Raw genomic sequence first — 21250 nt, 5'->3', positions numbered from 1 at the left:
TACACTTTAACACCTAACACAGCAGCACTAGAGAAATGTTAGCCACATATTTGAAATCTTGCTTTCCATATTTGGATTGCTAACATTCTGAAGAATGTGAGGTTCTGTTCTTTTACAGAGTCAACCTGACCATTATTTCCACTACCCACCCCCTGAAACAATGGAAAGTGTGCCAATGAGAAGCACAAGATTAAAAAGCAATTGTTTCCTTTCGCAAATCTGCCTCATTGTTCTTAAGAGTGAAACAATAGCTTCATTCTTACATCATCCTGTTTGGTATTAGACTGCCAAATATAACCCAAGATGCAATTCCAATAATTTGTGGTGTCAATTCTGAATCAGCCTCAAAATAGGACATTAGAGGAATGTGGCTATTATCTTCCAAGATCACCAGAAAATGTGACATAAGTCTCCTTAATAGACCAATTAAAGGCCATTTCTTCTTGAAAAACAGTAGACATATGTATTAAAATAAAATGTGTATAGAATTTCCAGGGATTAAAATGCAAGCTGCAATCTTCTTAGAAGTTACATAAGGACTACATTCCCAAAAAACATGATGCCATGTGCATTTGGTTGGAGGCATTACAAAGAAAACCAGTTACTGAGGCCCGAGGATGCGGACAAGGTGCTTTGCCTAGTCCGATCGACCACTGGTGTGCTTGACCCTTGCCCTTCATGGCTTATTAAATCAAACAAGGAGGGGATGTCTGGCTGGGTCCAGGAGGTTGTAAATTCCTCCTTGAGAGAGGGAGTGGTGCCTGCTGCTTTAAAAGAGGCGGTAATTAGACCACTCCTGAAAAAGCCTAACCTGGACCCAGAGGATGTTAACAATTATAGGCCAGTGGCCAACATCCCCTTCCCGGGCAAGGTGCTTGAGCGGGTGATTGTAGGACAGCTCCAGGCATTGTTGAATGAAACAGATTATCTAGATCCATTTCAATCGGGCTTCAGGCCTGGTTTTGGAGCGGAAACTGCCTTGGTCACCCTGTGGGATGACCTCTGCCGGGAGAGGGACAGGGGGAGTACGACCCTGTTGATTCTCCTGGACCTCTCAGCGGCTTTCGATACCATCGACCATGGTATCCTTCTGGATAGGTTGTCTGGGTTGGGAGTTGGAGGCACTGCACTACAGTAGTTCCGCTCCTACTTGGATGGCCGATTCCAGAAGGTGGTGCTGGGGGATTATTGCTCTGTGCCATGGCAATTGTGCCATGAGGTTCCACAGGGCTCTATTTTATCCCCCATGCTGTTTAACATCTACATGAAACCGCTGGGGGAGGTTATCCGGAGGTATGGGCTGAGGTGCCATCAATATGCGGATGACACCCAGCTCTACCTCTCTCTCATCAAAACCAGGTGAGGCAGTGGCTGTTCCGAATCAGTGCCTGGGCACGGTAAGGGACTGGATGAGGGCCAATAAACTGAAACTCAATCCAGACAAGACGGAGGTACTATTAGTGGGTGGTTCGTCTGCCCGGCTAGGTGATATTCAACCTGTTCTGGAGGGGGTTGCACTCCCCCTAAAGGATCAGGTTCGTAGTTTGGGGGTGCTCTTGGATCCAGAACTGTCACTTGAGACACAGGTGAACTCAGTGGCACGGAGCACTTTTATCCATGCTCTGATAACTTCTTGTCTGGACTACTGCAATGCGTTATACGTGGGGCTGCCTTTGAAAACGGTCCGGAAACTTCAGCTGGTCCAAAATAGGGCAGCAAGATTGTTAAGAGAGACTGACCTGCGAGCTCATATTACGCCAGTACTTTTCCAGCTGCATTGGCTGCCAGTCCATTTCCGGGCCCGATTCAAAGTGCTGGTGTTAATATTCAAAGCCCTTAACGGCTTGGGGCCAGGTTACCTGAAGGATCGCCTCCTCCCATATGTGCCTGCCCGGACCTTAAGATCATCCCCAGCGACCCTTCTCCGTGAGCCCCTGCCAAAGGAAGTGAGGCGGGTGGCTACTAGGAGGAGGGCTTTTTCTGCTGTGGCACCCCGGCTCTGGAATGAGCTCCCTAGAGAGGTTCACCTGGAACCTACATTGTATTCCTTTCGGCGCCAGGTGAAGACCTTTTTATTTTCCCAGGGATTTTAGCATTTTAGCTTTCTAAACTTTTAGCTTTGCTGTTTTAAAAATCTATATTTTAAACTCCTGCACTGCTGCTAGGTTTTATTGTGGTTGTATTGTTATATTGTGGTTTTAATGTTCTACATATTTTAAATTGTTTTATTGTGTGCTGTTTGGTTTTAATTTTTGTGAACTGCCCAGAGAGCTTCAGCTATTGGGCGGTATAGAGAAGAAAAAAAACACCCAGACGTTTTTTTTAAAAAAAATCTAAAACATACTATGGGTGCTTCCAGATGGAGGGTTTGCTAGCACTACTGGTCAAAAGACAGGGACTGGGTTCACACAGTCGCAGGGGTAAAAGAAGCTGTAGTGGCTTCTCCTCCTGCCCCTTCATGTGTTGTGCATGCCAGTTGTTTGGCGTGTCGTCCAAACCCCAGCCACAGTGGGGGTGGCTTCGTATCTACCCCACAACCCCTACTGCATGTTGTGGGTTGTAGGGTGGGTATGAAGCCACCACCGCCACACTGTAAGCCAGGTTCAGACAACATGCCAACCCACGCTGCAGCGTGAGTAATTATGTAAACAGCTGGCACACACATAGGGGAGCGAAGCCACGATGGCTTCTTTTGCCTGCATGATTGTGCAAACCCAGCCAGTGACAGCAGTCACACGACACAGTAACTTGCGATGGGTCATTGTTTGAAACAACCCATAATGGGTTAGCATGTCATGCGAACCTGGACCAGATTTATCAGGGTGGGTTGTTTTTCCCAGGTTGAGGAAGGCTAGATAATACACTGCTCATTAATTAAAATTATCACACATTTTACAAAAACTCAAATATCTGGTTCAGATTAAAGCATGCAGACTAAGCAATGTTATGCAAAACAAGCCCACCTTCATCGTATGTTAATCATTTGTGTAAGCTATTTTGAATGCAGAATTTTTATTTCCTCCAACCAAGTATAGCGCTAAGGACAGGACTTTTATTCCTTGAGATGACTCTGGCTTCTGCCAGCCATATGCCTTAATAAAGCAAAGGATAATAACTGACGAGCAGAGAGTTCCAGTAACTTCAACCTAATCATACTACTGTGGGGAAGTTCTTACAAGAAATAAAAAAGTGAATATAAACCTCAACTGAGAAAACGGTTTGGAATTCCCTCTAGTTAACTACACAGAAAGTTTTAGCTTGCTCTGCAATAGTAACTATCCAAGAGGTGGAGTGTCTGCAAAATGTGGTCCTTCCCACAAGGCAAGAGATGATTTGTTAGACATATTCAACTGATGGAAGACTGGAGGGTTTTTTAACTGTGAAAATTCTGATTCCATGAAGACCCAGAACCAGTGTAGACATAACTCCCCTGATCTTGTTATCCCGATTAAAAAATGGGGAGCAGGTTTTGGGAGTGCCAAAGCCCTCCCCTCTCTTGTCCAAATTCCCTCATCCTTTCCCCAATGGGAAAGTTACATCTGAATCAACTTTAACTGTAGTTAATGCGAACCAGATTCCCTCTTACCCAGGTTTTGAACCTTCCTCACACTCTGGTTTCAAATGCTGGTCAAGAAGGGAAATGTAATTTCAGGTCACTGCAAATACAAATCTTAACCATAGTTAAGACCATAAGGGCAAGGGGGTGGAGGGAATTCATGCCAAAGAAAGGATAGAGTGCACAATACTGCAGCCCATTCCCCATGAGTTTAAATTAAAAAATGATGGGAGGAGGAGACAATTTTTAAGAGTAATTCATTTTTAGAAAAATAAAACTAGTCACTAGATATGCCTCGCAGGCTCCTATCAAAAGGTAGAGTATGAGTTCTGTAGTAATGATGATGATGCTTGGAATATGTCCAAACCAAGCCTCAGTGCAAAATACATTTAGAATTATAACTCACTTTATTTTGTCCTTTCTCTGACTGGCCATAAACAGGAAGTTTGGCCTAGTTAGGTTAGTATTAAATATAGAGGAAATGAACAGCTGAAGAGACCCATAAACAGTTAGAAGGCTACACATGTTGAGCCTTTCATGTGACCACAGAAAGGAAATTCTAAATACCCAGTTGAACAAACACTAGAATAATGCATCTAATATATCCCATGGGTCAGAAGTGAAACAGATCTGTTTTAGAACAAAAATAGATGAATGTCGGTGAATGCACCTTTGCAAGGTTATTCAAATTAACTTTTTCAAGAATTATGGCTGGCATTTAGGATTCTTCAAGATTGGATCCTAGCGACTTTGGTTGCAACCCAACAAGCTAGTGGGAAGCCGTGATCTGTTTTGCTATGGACACAAAGAAATGATAGATATCAGGCTTCTGCATAACCACTAGAACAGGGGCTGGAAGACAGCTTATACGTAGCAAGGGAGAAGACACACAATCTGAAAATACAAAATATAGAAGATGCTCGATAATATGGCCAGCAGATATGTAGTAGCTTCTAAATAGGGCACCATTCTGCTTCCCCACCCCTTAAAATTGGCTTCTCTTGGCCAGGATGGCTTCTGCAACTGGCCCTGGTAAAGTCAAATACCAACCAGTCTCTGAGCTAAATTAGCCATGACATTGGCAGTTCCTCATGTTAAAACATGGAACCCTTCCATTACATAGAAAGAGGAAGGTCAGATTTTAAAAGAAAAAGGGAGGTATAGATGAGGCACTCAGAACTTTCATACTGTCTGTGATTTACCTCTATGGAGCCCTTGACCTTAAGCCACTTGGAGAGAAGGGCTTCAGAGAGATTAGCTATGGGTGCAGGGAAGGTGACATTCTTCACATACCCCATCACCCCCTTTCTATGGACTGGGGAAGTTCTTGTTGTTCAGTCGTGTCCGACTCTTTGTGACCCCATGGACCACAGCATGCCAGGCCTTCCTGTCCTGCGCTCTCTCCCGGAGTGTGCTCAAGTCCATATTCATTGCATCAGTGTTGATATCTAGCCATTTCATCCTCTGCCGTCCCCTTCTCCTTTTGCCTTCAGTCTTTCCCAGCATCAGGGTCTTTTCCAGAGAGTTTTCTCTTCGCATTAGGTGGCCAAAATATTGGAGCTTCAGCTTCAGTATCTGTCTTTCCAATGAGCACTCAGGGTTGATTTCCAAATCATCCTTTGACAGACAGACTGATGACATGATAATAGCTAGGAACAGCCTTCCCCAACCTGTTGCCCTCCAGATGTGCTGGACTGCAACTCCTATAATTACCAGCCAGTTTGGGCATTGGCTATGCTGGCTGGGAATTATGGGGAGTTGCAGTCCAACACATCTGGAAGGTTAGGGAAGGCTGGCCTAGAATGATCAGTTAATGTTTTATCAATGAGAGTCACTGACAGGAAATTTTCTCCTGATCATGGGGAATCTCTCTACAGCTTTTAGAATATGATACACATCAGAATTTGGGAAGGTGACTTCCACAGCCATTGTGATGGGGCAGAGAAACAGTTTGGAGCCAGTTCTACAGTTCTGAATTTGGCGAAAGAGATAAATAGTTGGAATAAGCTGAAACTAGGGATACAAATTGCTCTCTGAGAATCGGATGCAGGGTTGGTGGTTGTGCTGATGATATAGGAGTATCAATTTACTTCCAATACCCTCTGCTTGTATATCTGTTAATCAAACAAATATTACAAAGGCACTATATACACATACAAAAGCACCATCTGTTTCTGTTTCCCGCCTCCCAGCTGAGCAGAGCAGAGCAGAGCAGAGCAGAGCAAGCTGCTCCAGCTGGTCCAGGGACTACAGAAGCAAGCAAGCTCCCAGAGAGCGAGCGACCAGAGCGAGCAAACAGGGGGAGCAAACAGGAGTTGGCCAGGGGAGTGGCAGTGGTTGAAGAGACAAAGGAGACAAAGGAGACAGAGGCTAAGAGGTAAGTGGGCTGCAGGAAGCCCAAGCCAATCAGAAGCCCCTTTATCCTTCTGATTGGCTGTGAGCTCACCAGGTGCTTCTGAGAGCTCCAACTGAATTGGGGGTGTGTGGCCTGAGTACTCCCAGCAGCTGAGTGGGCAGGAAGCTTCAGTCTGTTTCCCGCCTCCCAGCTCAGCAGAGCAGAGCAGAGCACAGCAGAGCAAGCTGCTCCAGCTGGTCCAGGGACTACAGAAGCAAGCAAGCTCCCAGAGAGCGAGCGAACAGAGCGAGCGAACAGGGGGAGCAAACAGGAGTTGGCCAGGGGAGTGGCAGTGGTTGAAGAGACAAAGGAGACAAAGGAGACAGAGGCTAAGAGGTAAGTGGGCTGCAGGAAGCCCAAGCCAATCAGAAGCCCCTTTATCCTTCTGATTGGCTGTGAGCTCACCAGGTGCTTCTGAGAGCTCCAACTGAATTGGGGGTGTGTGGCCTGAGTACTCCCAGCAGCTGAGTGGGCAGGAAGCTTCAGTCTGTTTCCCGCCTCCCAGCTGAGCAGAGCAGAGCAGAGCACAGCAGAGCAAGCTGCTCCAGCTGGTCCAGGGACTACAGAAGCAAGCAAGCTCCCAGACAGCGAGCGAACAGAGCGAGCGAACAGGGGAGCAAACAGGAGTTGGCCAGGGGAGTTTGGTGGGGGAGGCCAAGGGGGAGGCCCCTAACATTTTTTTTTTCATTTTTTTATTTTATTTTATTTTTAACTAACTTTTTTCCATTGATTTGTCTTGTAACACACACTTTCACACCAGTGGGACTCTGCTTTTAACCTCTACTGAGTTGAGGAACAGGCACAGGCTAGTCTAGAACAATCACAAAGCTAGACACAAAAAGGGAAAAGAGGCTATGGAAGGACAAGACTCTCCAGTGGTGGTGACCTGCAAGGTGTGTGCAATGTTTGTTTTCTTGCCTGGGAACAACATGGCCTACACCTGCAACAAGTGCAAGTTGATCACGCTGCTGGAAGAAAAAGTAAGTGGACTGGAGCGGCGACTGTTGACCCTCCGGGAAATAAGAGAACACGAAGAGTTCTTGGACAGAATGGGGAAACTACAGAAGCAAAGGGAAGACCAGAAGCTTGAAGAGCAACAGCAAGATGAGGCAGTGGGAAATGCTGAGGTGAAGAAAAATGGAGTACAGGATACTCCTTGGAAAAGGGTGACAGTTAGGAGAAGAAGAACTAGATGCCACTCTGCGCCAGTGGAAGCGGTGGAGCTGTGGAATCAATTCCAGGTACTTGCGGATGAGACTGGAGAACAGCCTGCAGAGGAAGAATCACAGGGGAACCTACATGAGAGTGAGCAAGAGGCTGAAGGTCAGTCAAACAGAGGCGATGAAACCCAGGCCTACAACAACAAGAAGAGAAGAATGGTAGTAGTGGGAGACTCCTTGCTGCGTGGGATCGAGACCCAAGTATGTCACGAAGACCCGTGGACTCGCCAGGTATGTTTTCTCCTGGGAGGACGAATTAGAGACGTGACTGAAAGGTTGCCTGCACTCATAAAGCCCACTGACAGGTATCCCTTTCTTCTCATCCATGTGGGAACAAATGATACTGCCAAGCGGAGCTACGAAGAAATCACGTCAGACTTTGAAGCTCTGGGAAGGAAACTCAAGAACTTTGGGGCCCAGATAGTTTTCTCATCCATCCTTCCAGTAGTTAGAAGAGGGATAGAAAGGGAACGAAAAATACTCCGGGTGAATGACTGGCTACGAAGGTGGTGCCGACGAGAGAGATTTGGATTCTGGGCCCACGGGCTATACTTCCTGGAAGATGGGCTGTTGGCAAGGGACGGGTTGCACCTCACAAAGGATGGGAAGAATGTGTTTGGCCACAGCATGAAGAACTTCATCAGGAGGACTTTAAACTGCATCCTACGGGGAAGGGAGATATAATGTTGGGGGTAACAATGGACGTAGGTGCATGCACTGCAATGGAGAGAACAGCTCTGATAGCACCCAATAATAGTCTTCAGACACATGTAGGAAGAAAGCCAGACTATGAAGCACATGGTCTTCGATGTCTATATACTAATGCCCAGAGTATGGGAAACAAACAGAATGAACTTGAACTCTTAATACAGGAGGGAAATTATGACTTGATATGTATAACTGAGACTTGGTGGGATGACTCTCATGACCGGAATACAGCAATTGAAGGATATAACTTGTTCAAAAAGAAGAGGAGGAACAGAAAAGGAGGTGGGGTTGCACTATATGTGAAAAATACATATCTCTGCACAGAAATACAGGAGGAGGAGCTTGGTAGCCCCATCGAGAGCATCTGGATCAAAATAAATGGAGCAAAGAATAAAAGGAACCTGGTGGTCGGAGTCTACTACCAGCCACCCAACCAAGGAGAAGACGAGGATGAAACTTTTGAAAAGCAAATAGCCAATGTTTTAAGGAAGTATGATGTAGCAGTAATGGGGGACTTCAATTTCCCTGATATTTGTTGGGAGACAAATTCTGCGAAACATGGCCCCTCCAGGAAATTCCTGACTTGTGTGTCTGATAACTTCCTCCTACAGAAAGTAGAGAAAGGAACTAGAGGATCAGCTATCCTTGATTTGATCCTAACCAACAGAGATGAGTTCGTGGATAAAGTAGCAGTTACAGGAACTCTGGGGGAAAGCGACCATCTTGTACTTCAGTTCTTGGTTCTAAGGGAAGCAAAAGCCGAGTGTAGTCAAACGTGTACCCTGGATTTTAGGAAAGCTGATTTTAATAAACTCAGAACCATGATCAGTAAGGTCCCATGGCAAGTGACACTAATGAGACAAGGAGTCCAAGATGGATGGGAGCTTTTAAAAAAGGAAATTCTCAAGGCACAATCACAAACAATTCCATCAAGAAGAAAAGGTGGAAGACAACAGAAGAAGCCAATGTGGCTTCACCTGAAAACAAAAAAGGACACATATAGGAAGTGGAAAGAAGGCCAAGTAACAAAGGAAGAGTACAGACAGGTAGCAAAGAATTGCAGGGACGGCATCAGGAAGGCTAAAGCTGAGAATGAGCTGAGGTTAGCGAGGGATGCTAAAAACAACAAAAAGGCTTTCTTCAGCTACACGCATAGTAAAATGCAGAGGAAAGAAATAGCTGTTCAGCTATTAAATAAGGATGGCAAAACAATAACAGATGACAAAGAAAAGGCAGAGGTGCTCAATTCCTACTTTGGCTCAGTCTTCTCCCAAAAGAGGGTCTATGACCCCCCTGGCAAAGGCGAAGTGCAGGCTGAAGGGGCAGGATTGCAGCTTGAGATCGACAGGCATATGGTCAAGGAACACCTAATGACTTTGAATGAGTTCAAATCTCCAGGGTCAGATGAACTGCATCCTAGAGTCATAAAGGAACTGGCAGAAGAACTCTCAGAATCGCTGTCTATTCTCTTTGAGAAATCATGAAGGACGGGGGAAGTGCCAGATGACTGGAGGAGGGCTAATGTTGTCCCTATCTTCAAAAAGGGTAAAAAGGAGGAACCTGGGAACTACAGACCAGTCAGTCTGACATCAATCCCTGGGAAAATTCTAGAGCAGATGATAAAGCAATCCATCTGGAAGCACCTTGAAAACAATGCCGTGATTACTCGAAGCCAACATGGATTTGTCAAAAACAAGTCCTGCCAGACAAATCTGATCTCATTTTTGGATCAAGTAACCTCCCTTGTAGACCGTGGGAATGCTGTAGACATCATATACCTCGACTTCAGCAAAGCTTTCGACAAAGTGCCCCATGATATCCTGATGAGCAAACTAGCTCAAAGTGGGCTAGATGAAACAACGATCCGGTGGATCCACAGTTGGCTACAGAATCAGACTCAAAGAGTGCTTATCAATGGGACCTTCTCAAGCTGGGGAGAGGTAACGAGTGGGGTACCGCAGGGCTCAGTCCCGGGCCCAGTGCTCTTCAACATTTGTATTAATGACTTGGAGGAGGAGCTGCAGGGAATGCTGATCAAATTTGCAGATGACACAAAATTGGGTGGGATAGCTAATACTTTGGAAGACAGAAACAAAATTCAAAGTGATCTGGATAGACTGGAGCGCTGGGCAGAAAACAACAGAATGACATTTCATAGGGATCAATGCCAAGTTCTGCATCTAGGAAAAAGAAACCAAATGCACAGTTACAAGATGGGGGATACGTGGCTCAACAACACTACAAGCGAGAAAAATCTTGGAATTGTTGTTGATCACAAGCTGAATATGAGCCAACAATGTGATGTGGCTGCAAAAAAGGCAAATGCTCTTTTCGGCTGCATTAATAGAAGCATAGCTTCCAAATCCTGGGAAGTACTAGTTCCCCTCTACTCTGCACTGGTTAGGCCTCATCTGCAGTACTGTGTCCAGTTCTGGGCACCACATTTTAAGAAGGATGCAGACAAACTGGAGAGGGTTCAGAGGAGGGCAACAAAGATGATCAGAGGACTGGAAACAAAGCCCTCTGAAGAGAGACTGAAAGAACTGGGCATGTTTAGCCTTGAGAAGAGAAGACTGAGGGGAGATATGATAGCGCTCTTCAAGTACTTGAAAGGTTGTCACAGAGAAGAAGGCCAGGATCTCTTCTCGATCATCCCAGAGTGCAGGACACGGAATAATGGGCTCAAGTTACAGGAAGCCAGATTCCGGCTAAACATCAGGAAAAACTTCCTGACTGTTAGAGCAATACGACAATGGAACCAATGACCTAGGGAGGTGGTGGGCTCTCCCACACTGGAGGCGTTCAAGACGAGGCTGGACAGCCATCTGTCAGGGATGCTCTGACTTGGATTCCTGCATTGAGCAGGGGGTTGGGCTCGATGGCCTTGTAGGCCCCTTCCAACCCTACTATTCTATGATTCTATGATTCATCCAGTGCTCTTACAGACAAAGAAAACTAATTGTAGTACTCCCCCTGGAACTTCTCACCTCTCAAGAAGGCTGGGGAGCATGTACAATATATTAGAGATGAAAGAGCAGAACTTTTGTTTCTGGCCTAAATTCAAGGAAACTAATGTTTCTATCGAAAATGCTGTGAAAGGTAATAGCCTCTATGAAGATGGTAGGGAGAATCCACATTGTCCCTTGCCTTGGACTGAAAGGGGGATATGGATTAAAGAAGCAGGAAGATCCCATATTCAGGTAGGTAATACAGTCCAGAAGCATCTGGTTGCCCACTGTGGACTAGATGGACCTTTGGTCTGATCCAGCATGGCTCTTCTTGTGTACTTGTTTCCTTCTCTTGTAGAAGGCAGCAATTCACTTTTATCAGGTTGACCTTACTCCCTGGAGTGCAACACCTCAACCATCACTAAATTAGACAGGAAAGACAGATAAAATTAGTAAAGATGGGGTAGGCAGACAAGAGTCAGGTGACAGTGAAGAAGCACCCAAGACCTCTTTGTTGCATCATGCAGAACAATTATGCAAATATTCACCTCTTTTTCCATAAGAGTGAAAGTAATTAATTTTAGTCTTTAGAATGGGTGCAAGAGAGAAGATAGAAGCAAGAGGTTTTCACAACAGAGCAAGTTCCCATTAACAAGGCAACCTTTCTCTGAATGCTAAAGAATGCAAGATTTGTAGAAATGAAAACTGAACATTTTGGGCCTCCTAAATTTGATATCTGGGGTCAAATTAAGATCATTGCAATCCTGTGCATACTTACTTCGGAATAAGCCCCATTACAATCAGTGAGATTTACTTTTGTATAAACATGCATAGGATTACACTGCAGTGTCTTTTCAAATGTCCGTACTCCTAACTGCTGATAAGGATTTATAAATGGAAACCATGTTTGTTATGTCACTACTGCCTTGGAGCAGCTAATGTATAATAAACACAACTGCAAAGACTATTACTGAACAGGTGGCGCAAGGACTCCGTCACAGCTTAAAAATTTATCTGAACTTGTCACTGCAATTTTTTTTAATTAAGTCACACATTTTCGCAGGTATGAGCAGCTGAGGCACCAGCAGAAACCCAGATACATTTGTGGTGCACTGAAGTAGTGCTGTGTGGAAGAAAGAGGAAATGGCTGCTTTGTTCTGAGTTAAGGCATGACATTAGCTTAGGCAGAGGGACCTTATTTTAGCGGCCCAAACCTAACATGGCGAGTAACACACCTAGTCTTTTCTAAGTAGCGCTGTCCCCTGATTAAGATCATCTCAGTCAATTAAGCATGTTCATTTTAATCTATTAGTCAATTATATTTGCAGATGGATAGAGAGTGTTCCAAAGAAAAAAAGGCATGCTTGGTTTTTAGAACCTTAAAAAGCCATTATTCTCCCAATGCTAATACATGTAGCTTTCAGTGTGTAGTCTAGATATTACCCAAGTTTGTTCACATTTATGAAGTACAAGGTTTGCCGGTGGGCGGGGGGGGAGGGGGAATTCTACTGTCATCTCTGGTACCTTTCTCACCTAGTGCTATTTCTAACACACTCTCCTTCCCCATTGTCCTTGTCAACAGGATCAGGCAATGAAGGAGAACTGAATCTAGAAGGGTGGCTTAGGTGGGTGCGACGTATGCTTGTGCTCCCAACAACACAGCAAGGAGGAGGATGGTCTTTGCCTTGAGAACAGCGGGCAGGAGGTGCCATTTTAGAAAAGAAATTTTCAGACACAGAAGGAAATTATGTCCTTCTACCTGTGCACGGAATTCCTCATCTACGTTTATGCCCTTCTATCAGTGCGTCTAGGAAGTACTTCTCTAATAAAATAGAATAGTAATAATATCTCCTGTTGCAATTAATCAGGACCCTTTTTTAAATGATCAAGAGGCTTTTATAGTCAATTAATCTAACCAAATAATTAACCAAATGTTGCTGCTCTAATACTAAGCAGAAGAGATAAAATAATATTATACAAGCTTTACCAGAGTTATTGCCCATGTCCTAGGAAGAAGCTCCAGTGATTCAAGTAAGTGCAAGTTTGCACTGTCATGAATCATCCATTAAGGCAGAAGTAAAGAAGTGACAGTTCTTTTCTCCCTCTCTTGTGCCAGTTTTTGGGTTGATTATCTTAAGTTTAAAATAGCTTACCCCAATCTGGTGTTCTCTAGATCGGTTGGACACATGCTGGCTACAGCTTATGAGAATTGTAGTCCAACCCATCTGGAGGGCACCAGGTTCAGGAAAGCTGGTCTGAAATAATCTATGCTTCTTCTTACCTCTTCATTCATTGCAGTAGAAGGTGTATGTTACCAGAAAAAAAGAAGTTGCTTTATACTGAGCGAGACCATTGTTCTATATTGGTCAGTATTGTCAGTTCTGACTGGCAGAAGCTCTCCAGGGTTCTAGGGTAGGAGTCTTTTAGGATAGGGGCCTTACCTGGAAATGCCAGGGATTGACTCTGGGGCTTTCTGTATAAAAGGGCAGTGTGTCTTTTTTTTCTGTATAAAAGGGCAGTGTGTCAGCTTCCCCAACCACAGAAACAGATACTGAAGAACTGAAGCCAATCACATAGGCTTTTAATATGTACCTGCCTCTGCTGAAACATAAGAAGTTCATTTCTTCTTCTGTTTTAATTTTATTTATTCCTTTGACTTATATGGGTGAACTGTGAAAGAAGAAACCTCCCCAAAGAAGATCCATATACAGTTCGCTCGTATAACTCTGCAAAAGTGAAACAAGAGAAGGAATAAACTTCATACCTTTCACTATTTTGAAAGATCATGGCGTATGCTACAGGTTCTAGAATCCCATGGCTCTAGTGTGGAATTTGGTACTAAACACAAAATTCATTCATCATCTGAGAATCTCAGCTCTCTTTTACTATGTTTTAAAATACATTCATAGCCTTTATAGGAACAGCAAGATAGATTGTACTTTTTCCCAAACAAACCAAGACAGTTTTACTACATGGTACCACCTCACTGAGACTATACAATAGAAATATCATCCTTCCCTAAACAAGCAAGAATTCTTCAAGACAGAGGAAACAGCAACCTTCCTCTGCTATGGCAACACACAGAACATAAAGATGAATGTAGCTTAACTAGGGTCAAGAAAATTGTAGTTATTTTGTTTCTGCAGTATGTGGTGAAGTGACCTTGTATTAACGTATCAACATTTAATCTTAGAAAAATATGAGTATTATTCATTATTCCAGTTCAACATTTAATCTTAGAAAAATATGAGTATTATTCATTATTCCAGTTCAAGCAAACAGTGGAAAGCACTTGCCCAGGTACTTTGGACAGACGAAAAAAATGCTCCTTGGGTAAACAATTTCAGTCTTACATCAGGCACAAATGAAATGTTTATCCACTTCATGGAAAATGCTTGAAATGGGGAAAAAATTGAAACAGTGAATATCTGCACAGGATATAAGCCCCCATCAGCCAATGCTGACATAATGTTACACCAACATTCCCCCACAACTCCAGCACGGTTAGTTCTAATCAGAAATCCTGCAAGATCCTGCCTCCCAGTCCCAACTCGAGCATAATGTTATGCCAAGAACATGGCGGTGTGAGTCAAAAGCTACCCACTGAACTCCATGGAGAGCCGAAATAAACTCCTTCTCCTACCTCTTCTCACTCCAACCACATTACAATGATGTTGTATAAGATTCTGACAACTTCTGCAAGTAGTCACACCAAACCCACAGCAGTATACAAATCCTTCTCAGGAACCCCATAACTCAGATGCAAAGCATATGGCGCTCTCTCTTTCTCTCCCTGGCCTTCTGTTTTGCATGCCTAGACTGTACAAGGGGGGATTGAGGGATGGGAACTATGGAGAAAAAGCAGGCCTCCTCCCAGGAGTGCTTTGGTATACTATCTGGGTGCTTTGGTATACTTCCCATCCTTCCTTCCTTCTGTGTTGTGCAGTCCAAAGAGCAATTATTAGCAGGCTGTGTGCAGGATGTATAAGGGGATTTGAATTGGTGCACAGGATTCCTGGAGGTTCTGTTGCTGGTGTCCTGCTGCCTGTGTTACAGTGGCTCATGTCATGGAAGGTGTTGTGGTATTCCTGGCAGATTGTGTGTGTGCAGCATGTGGGATGTCATGGAGGCATTTCCCTTTGTGGATTGGCCAAGTACATGCATGACTATTTGTGGGGGCATCAGCACACTGCTTCACGACCGATACAAATTGATGGCATTGCCATGGGCACTGGGAAAGTGGCTAGTGAGGTTACTATGTTCTCCGGCATTTGTCCTCTTCTCTTTTTTTTCCTTATCCTTTCTTTAGGAGGGCATAGGATCCCAAATATGCTATACTGACATTATGTAGATGTAAGCTAGTTGGCAGAACCACAGGACTGCTTGCTAACTCTGCAATTTAAAGTGTTCTGTTACAAGAGCTTCAGCAAAATACCAAGGGGAGGGGTGCTGGCTGGCTGGCTCTGTGCTTCTACAAAAATGCCTATCCAGGATATAAGTTTCCAAGGTGTAAAACTGAACAGTAAAAAAGAAAAGTTATAGTATACTTATAGATTCTATATCACTCTGAGCAAAGTTGTAAACTGTTTTTAATTTAACCTACCCAAATGTATGTTTTTGAACCAAAGGCCACTGGAAGGCTGCACCTTCTGCCTCCCAGGAAGGACATCATGGCAAGGGGGAGGCCAACCTGGCCCAATACATCAGCCAGAGAATGAGCAGCTGCAAGGAGTAGCTTCACCCTTCCCTGCCAGAGAGAACATGCAGCTCCAACTGACAGTTCCCTGGGACCACAGACTCTGGCGTCATCTATTGGCCAAAGACCAAAGTCCACTGGAAAGCTGTACCCCCTGCCTCTCAGGAAGAACATCACTGCAAGAGGGAGACCAGCATAACCCCATACATCAGACAGAGGAGGAATAGCTGCAGGGAGTTTGTTTCACCCTTTCCTGCCAGAAAGAACATATATAAGAACTTTGAAACTAAGAACTAGTTGCTGAGTTTTGCTTTTTTCCTCCTCTCTCCCAATTCCTTTTCCTTTTGTGTCATGTCTTTTAGACTGTAAGCCGGACGGCAGGAACTGTCTTAATATTAATCGTTGTAAGCCACTTTGGGAGCATTTTTTAGCTGAAGAGCAGGGTAAAAATGCCGCAAATAGGGGGCAGGGAGAGATATACTGCGTCAAATAAGCCTTCTAACTAGGAAGAATATTAAGAATATATCTGTATGTGGAGACATTGCAAAGCAATAGAGTTTACAGTTAACCATCCTAAAAGGAAAGGAGGCCACTGCCCAAAAACCTAAGAACAAAAACAACAACTATCAAAAGCTTTTCTTGAACTGCAAAACTCAGGTTGTTGTCCACAACAATTGCTGCTATTCTAGCACATCTGAACCATATCCCAAGCAGTAGCTGCTAGTCAAAAGATGTTGTACTACCTGTAACAAGCTTTGCTTTGGCTTGGAAAAAAAATATAAGCTAAAATCTGCACTGAACTAGTTGGTGCTCTGCTTTGAGCAAAAACTGCAGGATCCAAGCCTACACTTGTGGCAGGAAGGCAAAACCACTAACTGGAATAGCACACATTTAGCACATTTCTCAGAATGCTGGCCATTTGGAGATCATCCCTACAAGGGACTGAACATTTAAAATAGAATTCAGGCTGCAATCCTATACCTAGTTTCCTGAAGTAAGCCCCATGGAACTCAACATACTCAATATGGAGCTGAATTGATCAAGTTTGGTCCAAGATTCTTCTATTAGCACCCAATATAGCTGAACAACAAAAAATAGCTTAAACAAACAGTGCAGATACCGGCCATGATCTCCAAGAGGGGGGAACCCCACATGTGCATATGAAATTTCCTCACTGCTAACTATAGAATGGGAAAAATATTCTATGTGCTTGTGAAGTTCCATTTACCATGGTTTTGTGCACATGCTGGATTCTGAATGCCTTATTCTTATATCTTTTTTTCATGTTGGCACCATTTCAACAATGTGTTTTGCACTATTCAACATACTAGACAACTATATACACATTTACAACTTGTGGTTTTTATTTTGGTGGGTTTTTATTTTGCAAAATGTGCTATTTTCAAGGTACAGTTTCCACTATACATGCTGCAAGTTTTCCGGTTGCAATTATCTATTGTAATTAATTTAATCCTTCATTCCCCATGATTTTGGAATACCTGGCAGGGGAGATACCTTGATCATGAAGGAGGTTTTCCCAGGGTGAGGCTCATCCATTGCACTCTGGGTGTGCTGACCCCTGCGATTTCCCCAAATGCAGGAAACTCGACTGCATAATTTGTGGCAGTGGAAATTGAAAGGGAGCGTTTAAAACCCTAAGATTTTCCATTAATGCAATATGATAAATATATGGAAGTATCTTCAGAAAGCAAGATTTCATACTTCTTTCAACGAGCGTAATTCAAAGGTTCAACAAAACAAAACAACTGTTTTCCAATTAGTATTTTTTTCACCCCACATACACAGAATGCCAACAGGAATTATGCATAATAAAGCCTTCAAAAAGGCAACAAAGATATTTGCAGCATAACGTGCACAATACAGCTAATTTCAATATAGCCATATTTTAAGACAGAACACAGCATATATTCCAACCTCAATAAAGCAAGTGGGATTTTGTTTTTCCTGGCAATTCAGCAAAACATTTTTTTAAAAGAGCTATTTTAACCTGTTGCCAAACAGACTGAACCTGAAGCTAAGGAATTTCCACTCTTGTGCTTGTTAAACAGGCTCAACCACGAGATTTATTTTTTTTTAAATAAGATCTGGTTCAATGATCAATGTCCTTAGCAGGAACTGTTTAAATAACTGTCAATTTCCACCAAAAAGAAAGCTATTCATCGCTAGAAGTTGCAACTCATATAATTCTTTAGTTAATAATCTAACAAAAACACACCGGCCAAAGTTTCCATTCTGTGATTAACATAGTTTCAAACTATCTTTAAATTTTATGTGCAAAACAAATGCTACATCACAACATACCAAATGCTACTTAGAAAATCTTCAACAGAAAAAAAATTAAGAGCATTTCAAAAGCCTTTTATTATACTTCGGAATATGTTAAAATGTCCCACATTAGAAAAGGAAATACTGCTATATGGATATACATTCTCCACAGCAACTGGATCTGGCATTTATTTATGCTCTTCATAACACTGTGACACACCTAACACTATCTCAAATTGCTTGACATCTTGGCCACACTTTTTATAAAAGCAAAACAGTTTCTACACTTTCGCTTCTTTCTGCTTTTAGTGTATGTATCATCTATCCACTTAAATGACTACTTCAGAACCCAATGAAGTGAATTCTGGCCCACAGAAGCTGGTGTCACAGTCTGTTGTTTTTGCTAACAAATTACACTGCTATCCCTCTGGAACATATACTGACTTACATGTATGAGAATAAGCAGGGCTATCAACTGCTTAGTAAAATTATAGATGATTAAACATCTGACTTTGAACCAATTAAGCTAATATAAATACAATTAACATATCAGAATCTCTATACAGGTGCCTTGTTGAGAGACTAACGGAAGTATAAGCTAACACTAGTTGTGAAAAGGAAAGATCGTATTTAATACTTTCTTTTTCATTACCTTTTACAGTTAATACAATAGAACCAAAAAACAAGAACAAAAACACACACAAAAGTATGCCCTTAACTTACACCCACTGACTGATGATTGCTCTCACCAACTAAAGTTGCCCTCTCCGGATCAACTGAGGCTAAAATCATGCACACAATTAGACTGCTTAAATCCGACTGGCCTAATTTAAGGTGGTTAACTGTGTGCAGCATTGGAGTCTAAAGCTTTAAATTGATCAGTCTACCAACTAAAAGAGGAGTGGGGATCTGTTTCATTCTGATTTTCAATTTCAGAAAAAGTGGGGGCTGCATTCAATGGTGGGCGAGGCATAACAGGTAGGCCCCAAAATACAAAAAAAAACCCAGCATATTGTAGCTTAAAGCTCTTACTGCCAGGAACTAAGACTTAGGTGAGGCATTTCAACCTTTTAGAATGGGGGAAAAACTGCACAAAATCCAGGAAACTGCCAAATGAACAGTAGTTGGGGGAAAGGGGGTGGGTTCAGGGGAAGAGGGCATGGCCATCTGGGGAAACCTAGAGGACTGGATTTGGCCCATGGGCTTGAAGTTGCCCACCTCTGAACTAAAGCTTACAGCCCCAACAATACTTCTTGCTTTTGTAGATACATTACAGTGTTATTAGTCCAGAGCCTCAATGCACAGCAGACAATGATGCTTTGCATTAGTGGCTCAATTAAGAGATTACACTAAACCACGGTTTGCACTAACCATAACTGAAAGCACAAACCATAATTTTACCTGCCAAATGTACAACAGGCAAACTATTGTTCAGAGTGACTTGTGTGCATTTGTTTTCTGGCCACTCCACATTCAGTGTAAGTTCACTCCCATCTCCATGGCTCAAAAGCTTCTAGAGGTAGAACATTGGCTGTAACCAGCCCTGTAGCCTGACTGAGGGAGGATTTTTCATTATCACAATCACCCTATAATTATTTAAATGAAGCTGAAAAAACAGCCTGTATAGTAACACGACCCTTGAAGAGGATCTCTGTATATTAAGACTCTGTATTACAGATTAGAGTTACTCCACCAGCTGGACTTTCCTTTGCTCTGCTTTTCAGTTTCAGTTGTGATCTCTACCCAGCCAGCAATAAAGAAGCATGTTTGTTTGCCCGCAGTAAGAACTAAGAGGGGTTTTTTTTTCATTCTGCAATTATTATGATGAGTAGAGCAGGACTCGGTGCTTATTGCTAAAGGGTAAAATAAAGAGATAACTTAAAGTGATCTGAAAGAATTACCTTGTTCTAAAGTATGGTTTTTAGGTGCTATGCATTTTCTCTCTGAAAAGGTGTACTGTGAACCTGCCATTCAGAAAGCTTTCTTGCATGTTATCAAGCATTTTTATAAGTTTGCAAAAGGAAGTTATTATGCAGTAAATATTTTAAAAAGTGAAGGACTCAATCTCATTGACTTCAGCAAGAAAGTTATGCATATTGTTCTCAGCACCACTCTCCCTAAATGCTTGACTATTGTAATGTGCTCTTGCTCTGTTTCTTCTAAAGCTGTTTTCTTGTGTTGGTGTTGTCATGATATAATTGAATCTTTGAGAAAATAAGCTCTATATTAGTTTTTAATTTCTTAGCTATAGCACAAACTATCTTGTTTTACACCTTTTGGTATCCCCTTGTCCACTGTATAGTTAATGTCCTTTTTTCTTATGAAACAAAAAAATATGCCAGTCATTTAATTCCTAGTGTTAATACTAAATTTTCTGTTAACTTGACCTCTGCATAGCCCATTATGTAAGTTAACATACTCTCTGCATGGAGGAGTGAAGGAGAAGGTCATTGCCTTTCCCTTCCCCTGGCCTGGCTCTCACGTCCTCTCCACGGGGGCGGGGGGGATTGGCTGGTGCTATGCACCTCCCCAACAAAATGCCCCACTTAGAAATGTGGCTGCCCCACCTAACAAGGAAAGCTGGCAAGGAAAGCTGGCTCCAGTGCTGGTTATAACTATGATTTGTCAATTTAGCTCATTAACAAAAGCACAGATAAACTTCCTTAACCATGGTTTGCTGCCATGCTTGAGTTAAGCTAGTGCATTAAGCCATTTCTGTAAGAGGCTACTGTCACACTATCATAAAGACAACCATAAGATATATAAAACAGGCCAAAATATAATATACCTATTTTTCTTGAGTGAAAAAAGTTACTGCAAAAGCCAGGTCAAAATAGGATATCCCAAAAAGATTTAATTTAGGACCAAATTTAGGACCATCATGCAGACCTACAACTGATCCAACTTCTTTAATTGAAGTACATCTCTCTCTCTGTCTCTTGCTGTGTGCGCGCGTGTGTGCGTGAGTGTGAGTGTGTGAGAGGGAGAGAGAGAGACAGAGAGAATGAATTTGCCTGCAGTACTGAGAGGGATGGTGTATTCTCTCTCCCCTGCCAATACTCTTTTCCCAATCAAAATTGCCCTGTTCCCAGAGCTAATGTTTGCTCTATGATGGGAAAAAAGCAGATAGGCAGAGTTGAGTGGGAAAATGGGTTACATAGAAATATAACTGCTACTGTGAAGCAAATTCAGGAACCAGGTGTCTGCATTTCATTTTTTACAAAAAGAAAAAGATTGGAGACCTAATTTATGAACAGCTCAGCCCTGAGGTACAAGTATTTTTATATATATGTTGTTATTTGTACTGCTGTTTTGGACGGAGACGTTTCATGATATGCCACAATTGAGATCCCTGAGGATTTTATATGAAAAGCAACAAAACTTCCTTGAAATGAAACATGATATGCCGCCTAACATTAATCATGAAGAAGGAAGCTTGAA

The 21250-nt window shown here is 42.8% G+C and overlaps 1 protein-coding gene and 1 non-coding gene across 3 annotated transcripts in view; one reads left to right on the top strand and one right to left on the bottom strand.

The window, feature by feature from the left end:
* Nucleotides 1-21250, bottom strand: part of PLCG2 (phospholipase C gamma 2) — a 107385-nt gene that overhangs the window by 70760 nt on the left and 15375 nt on the right. The window lies entirely within an intron of this gene.
* LOC146339029 (U1 spliceosomal RNA) lies at nucleotides 17015-17179 on the top strand. Its single transcript, XR_014784739.1, has one exon. It is a non-coding gene; the product is annotated as a U1 spliceosomal RNA (small nuclear RNA).

This window comes from Heloderma suspectum, chromosome 8 (genome assembly GCF_057233095.1).
Source record: "Heloderma suspectum isolate Gila_16-S chromosome 8, 16-S_ref, whole genome shotgun sequence".
Taxonomy (NCBI): Eukaryota; Metazoa; Chordata; class Lepidosauria; order Squamata; family Helodermatidae; genus Heloderma; species Heloderma suspectum.
Note: the sequence above shows the minus strand (reverse complement) of the source record. Positions and strands in the feature narration are given on the sequence as shown.